Source organism: Elephantulus edwardii, unplaced genomic scaffold, assembly GCF_000299155.1.
Source record: "Elephantulus edwardii isolate Elephantulus edwardi_28Jun2011 unplaced genomic scaffold, EleEdw1.0 scaffold00023, whole genome shotgun sequence".
Classification (NCBI taxonomy): Eukaryota; Metazoa; Chordata; class Mammalia; order Macroscelidea; family Macroscelididae; genus Elephantulus; species Elephantulus edwardii.
The window spans coordinates 18,752,909-18,770,205 of NW_006399773.1; positions in this window are offsets into that span (position 1 = coordinate 18,752,909).

A 17,297-nucleotide genomic window follows, 5' to 3' on the forward strand; every position below is an offset into this window, starting at 1 on the left:
TTTTAATCATGTCAGTTAGTATTCTGTAGATTCCTGGAGTCTTTCCCCCCCCCCCCACCATGCCTTTCGGATCACTTTATTGTTTGTTACTGTTGGCTCATATTCATGGCTGGGTTGTTACTGTTGTTATGTGTCGTTGAGTCAACTCTAAATCATAGGGACTCTATGTACAAAAGCTCTAAACTCTGTTCTATCTTGTGCTAATTTCATTGTCTCTCACACAGCTACTCCCATTACCCCTGTCAATCCATCTCATTCAGGGTCTTCTATTACCCTGTCACTCTATTCTTTCAAGCATGATGTCCGTCTCCAAGAACTGGTCCCTTCTTGTTGTTATGTGCTGTAAAGTTGACTGTGACTCTAGATACCCTATGTACAACAGCCCTGCTCTTGTCCTTACTGATCTTATTGTCTCTGATACACCTATCTTTATTACCCCAGTGACTGAATCAATCCATCTCATCAAGAGGCTTCCTCTCCTGCCTGGTCCCTCCACCATCTCAAGCATGATGTCCCTCATTAAGGACTGATCCCACCTTGCAACAAGTCCAAAGTATGTCAGATGAAGTTTCAGAATCCTTGCCTTGAAGGGGCAGCCTGGCCTCACCCTCTGTAGAATGAACTTGTTTGTTTCCCTAGCAGTCCATGATATAACCAATACTCTTCTCCAGCATCAAAGCTCAAAGGCATCAATTCTCCTTCTATCATTCCTAGTTATTGTCCAGCTTTCCAATGCCTAGCAAGTAATTGAAAAGATCATAGGCTGGATCAGATGCACCTGTCTCCAGACTGACATCATAGCTCTTCAGTAATTTGGAGAGGTCTCTGACAGAAGACTTTCCCAATGCAATTAGTGTTTTATTTTCTGGATGCTGATGCCAAGAGTGTTGATTGTGGATCCAAGCAAACTAAAGCTGGTAACAATCTCAATCTCTTTACCACCTATCATGATGCTGCCAATTGGCCCAGCGGTGAGAATCTTTGTTTTCTTGATTTTGAGCTTCAATTCATATTGAAGGCTGCAGTCCTTGACCTTCTGCAGCAATCACTTCAGGTCCTTCTCAATTCCAGTAACTAGGGTTATGTCATCTGCATAACACAGATTGTTGATGAGTCTACCTCCAATCCTGTTGCCACATTTCTTCTCATAGAGCCCAGTCTCCCTGATAATCTGTTCTGCATATAGATTAAAAACGTGTGGATATATACCTGTCATATACCTGTCCCAATTTTGAACTATGCAGTGTTTCCTTGCTCTGTTTTTGATGACTGATTCATGATCCAAGTATAGGCTTCACATAAGCACAATCAAGTGTTCTGGGATTCCCATTCTTCTCAGAGTCAGCCATAGCTTGTTGTTATCCACACAGCTAAAAGGCTTTGTATAGTCAATGAAACACAGATAGACATTTCTCTGGCATTCTCTGCTTTCAGGCAAAATCCATCTAACATTAGCTATAATATCTCTAGTGCCACTGCCTCTTCTAAACCCAGCCTGCACTCTAGGCAATTCTCTGTAGGCTGTTCCGTAGTTTTTGGATAATCTTCAGTAGAATCTTAATTCCATGTGATATTCATGATATTGTTCAATAAATTCCACATTCTGTCAGGTCACCTTTTTTTGGAATGGAAACAAATATAGATCTCTTCTCATCAGTTGGCCAGGTGGTTGTCCTCCAGATTCTTTGCACAACTTTGAGTATACCCAGGGCAGCATCTGTTAGCTGAAATAAGGCAATTGGTATACTGTCAATTCCTGAGGCCTTGATTTTTGCTAATTCTTTTAGAACAGCTTGAGCTTCTTCCTTCATCACCACAGGCTCTTGCTCATACATTGTTTAGTGAAGTTCTTCCGTGTCCACCAAATTCTTTTGGTATAATGGTTCTGTATACTCTTTCCATTTTATTTTAATGCTTCCTGGATCATTTAATATTCTGCCCAAAGCAACCTTAAGTATTGCAAACAACTAACAATCCCTCCTTGTAGGCCTATATAAATCAAAGGTGGTTGAAACTGCATGATGGGGATTGGGCAGCTTGATAACAATGTAAATATGGCAAATAATAGCTTTGGGGAGAGGATATGCAAAAAACATACATAAGGAGGTGATGTTCCGTTTTGATAAATTTGTTTAATTTACATTTAATGAAGTGACAATACTGAGCATCATCTCCTTAGTTCAGCTGCAGAAAACAGAAATCTCACTACTGTCAAGAAAGAAAAATTAGAAATTGAACATCTTTTTACCAGAAATTCCTTTGCAAGATGGAATAAGACAAAATGTAGTATCAATAGCAGAGGTGAAAACACCTACACAAAACAGAGCTGGACTAAAACTGCCAAGACAAAGCCAGAGTTGAGGGCATTTTCCTCGGCTTATTAGTAGTTATATTGGGGGTGGGTATCATAATTGGCAGAAGCAAAATACTGGCCTCGATCTTAGAGGCATGGCCCAGTGAGGTAAAAATGTAGAGGTAAGTTTATCTACTAGGGCACGTGAGAAGTTTTCCTAATTGAAGGCCTACGTCCTACCTAAATTTTATGTTAATCTTAATTATAACCTATTATTTCCTTAATAAATGCCATAATAGTTTTTTCTGTGAATTCTGTATGTTTATTGCAATGGAGTAATAAACATAGTAGTAGCATAGGGAGAGAAATGGTAAGGATGGCTAATATAGAATTAAGGTTTTTTAATGAAAAATAATCTTCTTGATGCTTGATAAAGATTGTATTGTGTTTTAAAACTGACTATAAAAGAGAAATTCACAACGTATGCTGATTTAATGTAAAGTTTTAGAGGCTACTGTTTATTTCTGTATTTTAAATGCATGCCACTCAGGTGCACAGAATGTCATTGCAAAAACAAAAAAAAATAGAGGTAGTTGTGTCCTTGATTTTGTTTTTATTACTGCCCCTCTACCCCTCCTGTTCATTGGATTGCTTCCACAGCTTTTCTAACTAAATCAATACTCTGAATGCAACATTGATTCCCTGATGTCAATGCTATTGTTTTATCTTTCAACACACAAAGGTACTTGATTTTTTTTTTTCAAGTCTCTCATTCTATCTTTTTATCCATTCTGTCCTGGTCTATTTGCTTTTATCTGTAAAGCTATTTCCTCTTAACTGATGAAATATGTCATGATGCAGATTCTTTTAAAACTGATATTCTAAGAAAGTTTGTGTATTTCTACACATACTTAAAAACGGCATATTCAGTGAAATTTTGAACAAAATTAGCTAATTTCCTTTAGAAGTATAAAATCTAATAAGAGTAATGTAACATATAATTTTAGAAAAATTAAGCATTTTTATTTTAAACTCTGTTAAAATACTTTTAGTTTATGATGTTTTGGGGATAATTTAGGGTAAAAATTAATTTTTTTTTCCACAGGGTGGCTCCTTGGAGGCAAGACTTCTGAGACTTCGTCTAACATACTTTGGACATGTTGTAAGGAGGGACAGGTCGTTGGAGAGGGACATCATGCTTGGGAGGGTGGAGGGACAGCGCAGGAGAGGAAGGCCCTCTATAAGGTGTATTGACTCAGTGACTGGGATAATCGGGGTGGGAGTGTCAGAGACAGTGCGATTGACACAGGACAGAGCAGAGTTTAGGGCTGTTGTACATAGTGTCGCTATGAGTCACAAGCAACTCCATGTCACATAACAACAATGACAATATTATGCACACAGTTTGTTCAGTAATAGTAAAGAAATTTTTCCAATGTATCTATATTATCTTTATATTTTACTTGTTTCATTTCCAGCGCTGTCACTTCATCTTTTATTTTCGGTTTAGAGTAAGTAAATATTGATCTTTTGGTCTCATGTATATAGATTTCCAATAGAGCAAGTCTATTCTTAAAGGACGTTTCTTTTGTGTGTGAGTCTGCTAACAGTGTCACACTTTAAAGAAATGTACTCTGTCCCCTTTTGTTTTCTTTTGTCAATTTGTGTAGGAGAGATCCCTACTCTAAAATAACAAGTTGCTTCTGACTCTGGACATATATATTTGACAACAATTTGTTAGTCACGTCTCACAGAATAGGAGAAAGAAAACATTGTGCACATGACCACCTTGGAGTTAAACTTTGAGGAAGTGAGTGAACAGAGGTTGAGGGAATTGGGCTTTTTTAGTAACAAACTATTTGTTTAGGGGACCTTATCCACTGGAGCAGAGGGAAACTTGCCGTTTTACCTTTAGAGAACTTTCTGATTTTGCTAGCTATTGAAAAAGCTCATGATATTTAATTTAAACATGGCATTGTGCCTTGGGAAACAAAAATGAAAGCAAGGATAACACATGTTGTTGTTGCTGTTATGTGCTGTTGAGTTGCTTGCAACTCATAGCGACCTTATATACAACAGCCCTAAACTCTGCTCTGTCCTGTGCCAATTGCACTGTCTCTGACATTCCCATCCCAATTACCCCAGTCGCTGAATCAATCCACCTCATAAGGGGCCTTCCTCTCCAGTGCTGTCCCTCCACCCTCCCAAGCATGATGTCCCTCTCCAAAGGACCAGTCTCTCCTTACAACATGACCAAAGTATGTCAGATGAAGCCTCAGAATCCTTGCCTCTAAGGAACTGCCCAGTTTGACCCTTTCCAGGATGAATCATGGTATCCTCAATACTCTTCTCCAGCACCACAGCTCAAAGACATCAATTCTCCTTCTATCCTCCTTAATAACAGTCCGACTCTCTGATTCATAACAAGCGATAGCAAAGACCATGCTGTTAAATAAATTCCAGTTCATGTGGTGGAATCTATAAGCTGTTCATGAGAAAGATGGCAATCACCTCTTGAGCAACTTATGAAAATCTTGAGGGTCAGCTGTGAGTTGGCTCCAACCTCACAACAACAAAGATGACTTTTGCCCAAAATAGAACTGATAGAATTGTTCTTTCTTGGAATTGCAAGAGCTATGATCTTTTGGAATAGAAAACCAAGCTTTTATTTGAGGACTCCCTGGTAGCAATTTTTTAGATTATATAAAAACGTGTATTGAATTTATTAGGATTTCTAACTGACCTTCTAATTTATTAATAACAATAGTGTGTTATAACATTTATGAATCATCATTAACTTAGATTCTATCTATGGTTTGAGAAACATACAATAACACTAATGCCACAGAGAGTTCCCTTTGCTTGAGGTTCTTGATGGCACTAATTTGTCTGGAGAGTAAAAATAAAAAAGTAATGCAGGAATGCAAAATGTCTAAATCTCTTAAAATATTAACCTTAACTATTCAACTCAGTCACCATTGTCAAGTAGATTCTGATTCATGACAACCTGCCATCAAGTTTCCAAAACTTTACATAACAAGAGGAGATGGTCTGTTTTTCTCCTAAGGAACAGCTGCTTTTCTGTCCAAAAGCCATTGAGATAAGAGTACAACTTTCTAAAGATTGCTTCATAATCAGGTAAGGTTTTAGAAAAGTATCCAACAATCTACAAAGAATGTAACTCCCCCAGTGTGTTTCTTGACTAATAGTTTAATGAATAGGACATCTGGGGGGAAAGTAGAATCCTTTGGCTGGTGGCTAGTGGGGAGAAACTGCACTGCAAGCTCAAAGACTCGTGGTTCGAATCCACCAGCTGCTCCAAGGGAAAAGGATGGACAGTCTCTTTCCATGCAATTAACTGCCTCTGAAATCTTGCTGGAGGGTCAGCTGCGGGCCAGTTCTAACTCAATGGTACACAACGACAAGAAGAATCCAGCAGATGCTGCTTCAGTTTGTAACTTAGCTTGTGTATCAACAAACAGCATTTAGAAAATCATGATAAATGAATATGACAAAGCATACAGTATTACTTTAAGTAGTCTCTTATTATAGTTTGATGGGGATTGATTTTATAAAACACAATGTATGGGAATGATTGCATGAAACACAATGTGAATGAAGGAAAGTGTGAAATAAAATGCATTGGAATTTTGTAGGCAAACAGGTATAGAATAAAAAAAATTAAAAGAAAAATATGATTTATGTGATAATAGGGACTGTTGAGTATAGAAACTGTAGATTATCAACAAGCCAACATTCAGTCAAGGATTTCTAAGAAAAAAGGAAAAGAAAATGGTTATCTGATAAAATCAATATCTTCAACTCTTTATATGTAAATTATTTATTTAATACAGGTGTGGTTTTTTTTTCCTTTTTAAAACAGTTTTCTGTCATACTTATTTATTGTTGCTATTGTTAGGTGTTGACAAGTGACTTATAGCAAACCTTTGAGCAATCAACCTGAACCTTGGCCTCTCCTGTGCCATCCTCAGAATCTCTGACACAGAAATTCTGAGTCACTCTTGCTGATGACCTCATTGCTTCAGTCATTCTCTCCTTCTTTGACCCTTCATCTTTTCAAGCTCGATGTCCCTTTCCAGGAAATAGCCAGTGAAAGACAAAGCTTTGCCATCTATGCCTCTTAGAGCACTCTGATTGCACTTCCCCAGACATACCTGTTTGTTTTTTTGGCAGTCCAAGAGATCTTCAGTACTCTTCATACTTACTGTTGTTGTATACCAGAGTCAGAACACAGGCCCATAGCTGAACTCAAAGGGGGTTTTTCAGAAGCAGTTAATTGCAAGGGAAGAGAATGCGCATCCTTCAGTGGAGCAGCTGGTGGACTTGAACCACATGCCCTTGGAATTTCATCACAGCTTCTTGCCACTAGGGCTCAAGAGCTAAATGTTATGACATGTAAATGTATACTTAAATTGAAACTTGTAAGTCATGTCAAAATTTCTTTGAACATTTTATCAAATAATGATAATGGTATTATTTATTTTTACAAGATATAAAATCTTATTTACCATCACCTGAAACATTCAATTCAGCTATACCACTAAAATCAGCTCCAAGTTTGAGTCAATACTAGTTGCAATGCTCTATTTGATCTGTGTATTATTCATGGTGTTTATAACCTCTGAAGTAAAATGTACAGTTTCTCTCAGTATGATCACTTTTTAATAAAGACTTGAAACACTTTTGATTTGCACTTTGAGGAAGAATAATTTAAATATATTTTTGTAGATGAACTTACTGACATTTCAAAGATGACATCTTAGAAAATACATTTCTTTCAAGTATTTTTTTAAATGACATACTCAATGTCTTTCACTTGAATATGTCTCTGAAATGATCTCAAAATGTGTTATAATTAGGCCAAGAATGTTACCATAACCTGACTAATTGACTCTTTCAAAAAATACTCCAACTGTTAGCTCTCACTCATTCACTAATATTACATTAAATCATCATTTAAAGTTTTTCAGATCTAAATATAATGTAATGTTGAATGTTAACAACAATATGGCAAAAGACAGGCATGACCCATTTCTTAACAAAAACCATTGTAACATTAATTTAGAAAATATTTCTTAGGAAACTATCAATCTTGCATATTTTTAGCATATTGCATCTATACTTTTGAAGGGGAGAAAATATACCAGCTAGAGTCATACAGTAATATTCTAAGTGGGAGATGTACTGTATATATTCAGAGTTATAAAACTATTCATAGCATTAAAATGCATAGATTCATATCCAAAAGGAATTCTAATCTCATTTCCGTTTCTATTAATTTACGTTCTTTAATCAATATAACTGTGAAATAAGATTTTTAAAAATCTTAATTTTTAAATAGAACAGTTTATATCATTAGTATCTCAAGATATTATTCTTGAAACACTTTGAAATTAGTAGAACTCACTAAATTTTCAATTTTTTTATATTCTTATGCTGCCATTATACATAGAGTTTCCAATATTAAAGTGAGATTATAGTTGCTGTGATACTCAGCATAATACAAGGAATTTCAAGGAATATGCAGTATTTTAAATTTCCCTGGTGAGGTCAGTCAGCAGAAAGCACACTATATAAAAGAAAACAATCAGAAAAAAAATCAGTAGTAACCAATAAAAACACATTAACAGAAGTCTTAAAAAGATAGCACACGGGAAAATGAAGCAAACCATTTTCAAAACTTCCATCGATTTCTGCTTATATGGGAGTTTCAGTAGTTGTGGAAATTACTCTGACAATGGACCAATCCTACTGGGAGAAAAGGGGAAATAGAATAGCTGGTAGATCACAAAGAAAAGATCCAATCACATGACTAACTTTAGGGACTATAAAAGGTGATTGTCTGAAGGTGATTAAGCACATTTTTATGGAGAATTATTTTGGAATAGTTTCATTTTGCTTGACATTTCTTTTTTTGGCACTTTTACTCTGGCCTAATTCACTAAATAATTGTATCAAAAGACAATGAAAGTAATTGGAAAGTGCAAATGTAATTCACAAGGCTGCCATAATATTTTGGCAGGTTAAATTTTGCTCCCACAGCAATTTGAATGAAGAGCTCCAAGAGAAATTGTCTGGGTGCAAAGCAACCCCAAACAAATTTTGAGAATGCATTAGTCAAGCAACACATATGTAAAATGAAATTGACAAATTCAATAGAGACCTATTCCCTAAGTATATTGGAAAGTAGATTCCATACGCTATCTTTAAGTGACTTATGCGATAGGGATGCTATCTATTTTTTTCTTCTATATTTTTCATTCTATTGTATATTTTAAGGCAATGTCACAATGTTGTAAATCCACACTGTTATTTTTTTCCAATACACAGACTTTATTTTGTCTTAATACATTCTGAAATATGATTAAAAGATAATTATTTTGTATAATTTCATAACATTCCTTTCATAATATTTAAAAAAAATTTAAGAAATCAAACTGTAAAGTAGTTTCACCACTAATATATATGTTGCTTTTAACATTTTTTTTGCACAAATGTCATGTCTATATATATAAATTTATATTATGACAGAGTATTTGACACTGTTTTAGTGTATGAGTTAGGTTTTAAAATAGAAAGAATGAATGAACAAAACAAAGTTCTCACGTAATTATTTAAAAGAAGCAAACACAAATTAATAAAATAAAAAGCTAATAATTTAAGACCTTTTTTTTTTCCTTTTTTTAAAAGTATATAGCTATCTTTAAAAGATCAAGTACAGAACTGAAACAAAATGCCAAAACCTTAAGGGAGACACTCACTTTGTAACTGTGGATAAATTTTAAAAAATGGTTAATAATATATTTCATAATAAATAGCTCATCTTGTTGGTGTTATGTACTTTCAAGTTGGAATTAACTCATAGCTGAACCTTCAGTAAGTTTTCAGGGGCATTGAATTGCACGAGAACAGACTGGTTGTCTTTCGTCCATGGAGCAGTTAATTGATTAGAACCATGTACCATCAGATTTACAGTGCAAATCATTACCACTGAACCACCAGAAATTTAGAGGATAGGTTATTTTCACTCACCCCTTGCCATTAAGTTGGCTCCAAATCATAGTAATTTTCTTTCGGGAACAGTTAGTGATGTTGAACATGGAAAAGTGCAGACTCTGGGTAAACAGTGAAGCCCAGTAAGAATTAAACTGCCAACACTTTATAAGAAAGGATATAGAATACATGTATACATGTATATCTTGTGGTACTCGAGTATATTATAAATTCTAGATGTAAGTCCCTTATCTGACATGTCATTACTAAATATTTTTTCCCAGACTGTGTCTTCCCTGTTTACCCTGTAGGAGAAGTTTCAGGGTGTACATAGGAATTTTATTCTTAGAAGGTCCCATTCATTTATTTTATCCTCTCCTAGTTGTAGATTTTTCAGGATACTTGGAAGACTGTTGATGTTGTAAATTAGGACTTTCAGAGTTCTTTCAAGCTTTTCATTATTGAAGTTTATTGTCGCTGGTTTTCGCCCTAGGTCCATGATCCTCCTTTAGTTGTTTTTATGTATATGGAGTGAGATGGGGATCTTGCTTGAATTTTCTGCAGATAATTTTCCAATTTTGCCAATACTGTTTGTTAAAAAGGCTGTCTTTTCCCCACTTAACTGAGTTCATCTTCGTGTCAAAAATCACTTGACCATAGGGAGATGGGCTGATTTCTGGATTCTCAATTCTATTTCATTGATCTATGTGTTTGTCACTATACCAATTGAAAAATGGGCACAAGATATGAACAGACTTCACCAAATAAGACACTCAGATGGCAAACAAACAAATGAAGAAATGTTCAAAATGCCTACTTCTAAGAGAGATGCAAATCAAAACAACTGAGATATCATCTCACCCCAGTAATAATAGCAAAATTTAACAAAACAGCAAATAACAAATGCTGGTGAGGTTGTGGAGAAACTGGAATCCTTATTCACTGTTGGTGGGAGTGTAAAATGGTGCTACCACTCTGGAAAGCAGTATTGAGCTTTCTCAAAAAGTTTCAGATAGAAATACCATTTGACCCAGCAGTTCCAAAGATATTCCAAATTCCCCAAATTCCAAATACCCCAAAGAAACCATAATTGCCACCCAAGCAGATATATGCACACCCATGTTTATCGTGGCTTTTTTCACAATAGGAGAGTTGGAAAAAATCTAAGGGCCCATCAACAAACAAATGGATAGAGATGATGTGGTATATTCACACAATGGAGTACTACACCACATTGAAAAACAAATAACTCATGAAATATTACACCAAATGAGTGACCCTGGAAGACATTATGCTGAGTGAAATGTCTCAGTCACAAAAGGAAAAATATTGCATAGTGTCACTGTTGTAAAATGGGACTGACATCAGGGTTGGGGGAGACTGAGAGAGATGGGATAAATTATGTACACCACATTGAAACAGATGAGGGAGAAGACTGTTTAAAAGGGGTATAAAATTAGGTATTATTATAATGACAGGAGTCCAGAGTGAAGGGTGCATACTGGCATGGACATGGAGGGGGGAGGGATTGTATAACAATGAAAGAATTTTTCTTTTACTTTTCAAAGAGAAGAGTGAACAGGGGTGGGGGAACAGGGAGAAAAGTACAACAATGAATGAATGGAAATCAAAAGTCTCTGTAAACTTTCATTAAACTTAATAAAAGAAATTAACAAACCATTAAAAAATACATGTATGTATAGAACTAAGTGTGTGTACTGTCAAATTGGATCCGACTGGTATAAGAGGAGATTGCCCTTTCTTCTCCAGCAGAGCATCTGGTGGGTTTGAACCATGTGCCTTTGGGATAGCAGCACAGCTTCTTGCCAGTAGGCCAGGCTCCTTCTAACATACTTTGGACATGTTGTAAGGAGAGACCAGTCCTTGGAGAAGGACATCATACTTGGGAGGGTGGAGGGACAACACAGGAGGGGAAGGCCCTCTATGAGCTGGATTGATTCACTGACTGGGTTAATCGGGATGGGAGTGTCAAAGACAGTGTGATTGGCACAGGACAGAGCAGAGTTTAGGGCTGTTTAGGGTTGCTATGAGTCGCAGGTGACTCCACAGCACATAACAACAATAACAACATAGAACTAAGTAAACTTTAGCCTTATCATTTATAATGAATTTGAACAGTTATCATATGTGTGTGTGTGTGTGTGTGTACACACACACTTGTTTTCCAATTTTAAAACGTTTGGTAATGCAATTAAAAACATATTTCCTCATATTTTAAGAAAAAAAACAGTATTATTAAGTAATTATAATGTTATAAATTATTACAAATGTGAGTTTATTGCAACTCTATTTGAATAAGACAGTTTGTACTTTCAAGGAAACAGAATGTTGAATATGTGATAATAATCTGTTTATCAAGGTCACTCAAATGTCAACTTATAAATTATGCCTAAATATCTTTCTCATGAATGGCTTTCTCCTAAATCAGTAGACTAGGGAATCCCTGAAGAAAATATAGGTCCGGGTAGATAAACTTTCAGGGAGCTCTGGTTGCCTAGTATCAAGAAACTATTCTGCAATCCTGAAGGCACTCGGTTTGATGCCACCAACTGCTCTGCTGTAGAAAGATGGTCAATCACCAATTAACTTCCACTACAAACCCAAAGGAGGGTCAGGTCTGGGTCAATTCTGACTTGACAGTACACAACAACAGATGGAACAGTAAAGATACAACACAATGTGGTACTTTTGGCCACCTATTCACTTGGTCATGTAGATTGCTTATGTTTTCCGGTCTACCTAATACTGAATAGAATATTTTAAATTGTCATTTTTATAGTATATCACTTCTATGCCTGAACAAATTCAGTAGACTTTGTGAGATAAGGCTCAGTGTGTGCTAATTCCATCCTGTCAGTTAGATTATACCACATGGACTTTAGGACAGAGTAAAGCACACACTACTATTTTGTTATTGTGTGTTGTTAACTCTATTCTGACTCATGTAAACTCAGAAGATATGATAGAATTGATCCATAGGGTTTTCAAGGCTAAATCATTTTAGAAGCCTACTGCTATATCTTTTCCCAGTGGATCAAATGGTGGGTTTAAATCACTATTTGGTTATCCAAGTGCTTAACCAATACACCACCAAATGTGTATTTTTAAAACTCATAGCTTTCTTTTTTATGAATTTATGACCTATCTGAAGACCCTAAGAGTTGTGCTTGTCAAAAGTTATTGTTGTTGTTAATTGTCATCAAGTCATAGATGACTCATCGTGACCCTATTATGAAAGACTTGAACACTTATATAACTTCCATCATTTCTCCAAGTTCAAAGGGTTTCCAGAGGCAAGCTATTTTAGAAGTGGATGACACTCCTGCTTCCAAACTTGTTTTAATCGGGGAGCTCCACCAAACACTGTCCACCACGGGTAACCATTATCACATCAGTGTCACAGTGTTCAGCATCACAACAACCATGAGTTACCTCTGTACAGCAAATTGACAGACCAGTGCTATACCAGTTAGAAAAATGTTTGACCAAAAACAATTAAACCCAAGCCTGAGGGCTGAAGGCCGAAGGGCCCAACTGAATTTAAGAACCAAGGCAGTGTTCAAAGTCCATGAGCTCCATCATTCCACATTCCTCCGTAATCAAGCATTCCCATTGGCTCTCACCACTCAAAAATGCCCATCTGGGAGCATTTCGATGCTTTCTCAATCTCCTCCTATTTTGATGCCACAAGTTTCTTCATATAGTCCAACTTCTTGAATGATTTGTTCAGAGTATAGATGGAATACACTTGAGGACAGGATACCATGTTAATGCACTTCTTTGATTTTAATCCATTGTATATTCCCTTGTTCTATTTGCATAAGAGCTTCTTAATTTAGATATAGGTTTCATGTTGTTGTTGTTGATGATTACCATCAATTTGTGTATAACTTATAGTAACTCCAATAACAAAAGACCTGAAACCTTTCTATGACTATAATTTCTCCAAGTTCATAGAGTTTCAAGAGGCATGTGGTTTAGGAAGTGGATTCCACTCCTGCTTCCCAACCTGTCTTAAAACTGGGAGCTCCACCAAACACTGCCCACCATGGTAGCCATTATGGCTTTTGAGACCCCAATTATAAATGGTTGAGCATCACAGCAAATCCAGATTACCTCAGCACAGCAAAATGACAGAACAATGTTATATGATTTAGAAGAGTGTTCCTCAAAAATATAGTATCAAAGGATTAAAAATAATCCCTCAGACACAACTATTAAAAATAAGGGCCCTCCAGAAAGTTTGTTGACTCAAAACACGAGAGTTTAATAATATTAAAAAAAAAATATTTAAATTCCACAATGGCCTTCAACCAAAACAAGAGAGCCCATCTGACAGAGTACAGTCACTTCACCCAGCGTCCAAAATGGAGACAAGAGCTAGGCCTTAAATGCAGGTGTCCTCTTTCAAGTCTTACTGACTTTAAACAAGAGGCTTAAGCAATGAAACAATCTACACAGACCCTCAACTGTTAGATATAAAAAAGTGCAAGGGAGAGAAATAAAGAAAGCAATTGGTCTCAAGAAACAAACAGGTCTTTATTGTGTGGTCTGAGAGGGACGCCAAGTGACCCAGCAGCATGGCATGCAGACAGGATCAAAATGGCATGCTGGCAGTTTGGGGTGTTTCCTTTTTGTAAGGGTCCTGGGGAGGACAAAGATGGAATACTTCTTGGCATTTGGCTTGTTAATTTAGTTAGTTTTTAGTTTTGGGTTTTTTGTTTGTTTTGTTTTGTTTTCTCAAACTCAGACTCTTATCAGGATCCATTGTTTGGTCTGGTCCTTGATGACCAGCTCATGTGTTATTAAGTTTCTCTGGAAGTGATCAAGTTTCAGGGTGGTGGGACAATTGCCATATTCTCCCTTCATCAACCAAAACAAGAGCACCATCATACAGAGTTGAGGCAATAAAAATCCAAAATGGAAGAAAATGGTTTGGCTTGTTGTTGTTAAGTGCCATCTAGTACTAATGAATTTTTTTTTTAGAATTTCTTTAATATAAACTCTTTGTTTTATACTGAATTACTTACAAAGTTCATTTACATAGTTTTTCACACAGATCTTTCCCATTTCCTTAACCCATTCCTCCTCCATCAATCAAATTATGTTACTCTATTACTCCCTTCCCCCTGCCTGCACTATCCCCTCTATTCCCCACCTTTCCCCCATAGATCCTCATACACATTTTACTAGTTATCTATTTCTACAATAATGATCTTATACAGTATCTGTCCTTATGAGACTGAATTAGTTCACTTGGCATAATGCTCTCAAGTCCCTCCCGAGTGAGGTAGTGAATTACAAAATCATTACTTCTGTGTACATAATAGTTTCTATTCTGTGAATGTATCATAATATATCAATCCATATAATTGTGGCTGGACATTTGGGGTGTTTCCATGTGCTTGTGAAGATAACGCTGCTATGAATCTTGGTGTACAAGACTACATTTGTGTCTCAGTTCTCATTTTCTCAGGATATATTTCAAGCAGTGCAAAGCTGGGTCATGTGGAATTTCTATGCTCAGCTTTATGAGGAAATGCAAAACTGTCTTCCAGAGTTGTTGTACCATTAAATAATAAAATTCTTTTTAGTGGGCTCACAAAGTGTTTTGCAAAAATGTTAAAATAATTCTAGTTTCTAGGAAATAATATTATTGTTAGGTGCTGTCAAGTAGAGTGAGTAGAGTATGATTCATAGTGGCCCAGTGAACAATAGCTCTGAACCCTGGCCTGTCCGGTGCCGTCTTCATCATCTCTGGCACACTTGAGTCCATTGCTGCAGGCACTGTGTTAATCTACCTCACTGGGCATCCTCTACTCCTTCATTGACCCTCATAAAATAGTGAAGAACAAAATAAGTTATTTTAACACTAAGGTAAAATAGCGACAAAGCATTATTTCCCTCGTATAAAATTGCAAACAACTGGCAAGCTCTGGTGGCCTAATGGCAAGAAGCTACACTGCAATCCCAGAAGATGACTGGTTCAAATCCACCAGTCCTCTGCTGGAGAAGGAGGGACAATCTCCTCCTGTACCAGTCAGATCCAATTATTTGGTACACACACACACACACACACACACACACACACACACACAACCCCATAATAATAAAAAATAGCAAATACCTTTGATTTTCATTATTGATGATGACCGAAAAGAACACATATACCATTGGTTATTGTAATCTAATCTATTAAGATATCCTGACAGCGTCCGTTTGAGGTTAACTTTAGATTCTGTTTAAAATATAGATATCATTTGTCTTGACTCTTTGCTTTACACAGAATGATGTTCTTCTCTCCAGAGATTGTTCCCTCCTGATGACATACCCAGATTATGTGAAGAGGAAGTCTTTCCATCTTTACCTCCAACAGGCATTCTTGACTGCACTTTTCCAAGAGAGATTTCTTTGTTTTTTGATAGTCCAAGGGAGGAAGAGTGAATTTCTGTGGGGTAGAATAAGATCTAGAATATAGAAAGGCACGTTGCATTACATTGAGGTAGAACTCTGTCAGCTTTAAGATGAATCTGAATGTGTATAAAACTCTCCACCACAGGTGTTAAAAATTAGAGTTGTTCCTTAGGCGTGTGATGTGAGCAGCACCAGGCCTTTCCTTCAGGAATTTCTTAGTACTATTTTAATGTGGGGAAAATGCATGAAGAAATTGAGTTGACAGATAAAATTCTGTCTTATTGTAAGATGTTTGCTTCATTTCACACACCTAACTTTTATGATGCACTCTTCACTTGAGAGTATCTTTTCTGCTTGTCTTGTGTATAGGTGATATCTAAGGGATGATTTCTTTGTTGGTAACATTTTACTCTCGAAATAATTTTTCCAGAAGCTTTCTAAACGTTGTTAATTGCTTTTTACCAAGTATTCATAAGTTGTAACTGCTTATTTTGCTGGTATTGAAAAGTTGTTTAGAAAATAAAGTTTCTCTCTATTAAATGCTATAAGTATTAGTGCAAAAGGAGCCAGAAGAATTGATGAAGTGTTAGAAAATAAAATAAGTGTAAAGTTTCCTCAGCCCTTTGGTAGCTAACAATGTTCTTATATAAAACATATGCCTAAATGGCAACGTTTATATTTTAATAATAGAGCCTTTGTTTTAAATTATATAGTAACCTTAGATCTTTTCACAATAGCTGGCATGAAAGAGAATCATGTTTACTGGGTAAGCAAATAAACAATATCTAACATTTGTTACACCCTTATCTAATCTTATCTCTCCATAATCCATCTTCCATTGTTCACTGCACTATCAACTATCTGCTGAGAAGGGTCTGATCTCTCCAAATTGCATTTTTCATGTTCTCTTACTTCCCACTCTTATACTCATTTTTGAAGGGGTAGCTTAAATTTATTTTCTACATTATCTTTCCCTTATGTAAGTCTCTACTATACACTTTATAGAATTTATGGAACTATTGTGCCTTTTATTGTGGTTATATTTGCATTCTTTTTACATTGCTGGATTTATTATGGTGGTGGGAGTGATTTGGAGGATTTATTTGTTTTGCTTTGTGCTTGTGTGAATCTCTCTTTTTAGATAAACCACAGAAGACTTAGCCATAAAAAGGATGATAGCAGTAATTAAAAAGAAACAATTTGTAAATATTAAACTATTATTTCCTTGAAGAAAATAAGTGCGAGCTATGCAAAAGGTCATTTGCCTACCACTGAAAATGCAAGAGTGGGTGAGGAAGAAATATTGTTCTCATGAAGTAAAGTTAAAATCAATCTGTATTATATATAATGATATAAACACTATGCATGCATAAGAAAGCCTTCTTTTTGTTGTTGTAGTTATGTGCCGTTGAGTCCTTTGGGACTCTTAGGGACCCTATGTACAATAGCCATAAACCCTGCTCTATCCTATGCCAATCTCATGGCCTCTGACACAACCATCCCGATTACCCCAGTCACTGAATCAATCCACCTCATAGAGGGTCTTCCCCTCCTG